Source organism: Sinocyclocheilus grahami, unplaced genomic scaffold, assembly GCF_001515645.1.
Source record: "Sinocyclocheilus grahami isolate Dianchi unplaced genomic scaffold, SAMN03320097.WGS_v1.1 scaffold28429.1, whole genome shotgun sequence".
Classification (NCBI taxonomy): domain Eukaryota; kingdom Metazoa; phylum Chordata; class Actinopteri; order Cypriniformes; family Cyprinidae; genus Sinocyclocheilus; species Sinocyclocheilus grahami.
In genome coordinates, this window is record NW_015520623.1 from 1 (window position 1) to 928 (window position 928).

Genomic DNA, 928 nt, shown 5'->3' on the forward strand with positions numbered 1-928 from the left:
ATATAAAAGCTTCCGAAATGTTAACGTGTAATTCTAATGCAACATCATGTATATCTCTCTGTAGATTGTCTGGCTGTATGGTGAGAGAGGAAGGCTGTGGTTATTTGTCTTCAGCTCTGAGTTCAAACCCCTCACACCTGAGAGAGCTGGATCTGAGCTACAATCACCCAGGACACTCAGGAGTCCAGCTGCTCAAACACAAACGGGAGGAACCAGACTATAAACTGCAGATACTCAAGTATGTATATGATACATTTGTGTGTGCATGCTTTTAAATAGTTTTTTCTCAATACTCACCTACTAACATGAAAACGACAATGTTCTCTTGTATAGCATAGAAGCATTATCAATCATTTTTGACCCACAGAGAGGTTAAGATTATGGCTAATCTTCAGGGCGAAAAACTTATAAAATGTTTTGATAAACTGCTTATTCACATTTTATACACTACAAGTCAAAAGTTTTTGAACAGTAAGATTTTTCATGTTTTTTAAAGAAGTCTCTTTTTCTAACCAAGCCTGCATTTATTTGATCCAAAATACAGCAAAAGCAGTAATATTGTGAAATATTTGAACTATTTAAAATAACTGCTTTCTATGTGAATCTCTGTTAAACTGTAATGTATTTCTGTGATGCGCAGCTGTATTTTCAGCATCATTCCTCCAGTCTTCAGTGTCACATGATCTTCAGAAATCAGTATAATATGCTGAATTGCTGCTAAGAAACATTATTATTATTATTATTATTAATATTATTAATATTTAAAGCAGTTGAGTAAATTTTTTTTTCAGGATTCTTTGATGAATAGAAAGATCCAAAGATCAGGATCTATCTGAAATAAAAAGCTTTTGTAACATTATACACTATACCAGCGGTGGCGAACTCCGGTCCTGGAGAGCCGCAGCCCTGCAGAGTTCAGCTCTAACCC

The 928-nt window shown here is 35.0% G+C and overlaps 1 long non-coding RNA gene across 1 annotated transcript in view; it reads left to right on the top strand.

The window, feature by feature from the left end:
• Positions 1-151: 151 nt before the first annotated feature.
• Positions 152-928, top strand: part of LOC107580253 (uncharacterized) — a 1,875-nt gene continuing 1,098 nt past the window's right edge. The window contains exon 1 of the long non-coding RNA XR_001608614.1: positions 152-238. This is a non-coding gene — a long non-coding RNA (uncharacterized lncRNA). The remainder of the gene's footprint in view (positions 239-928) is intronic.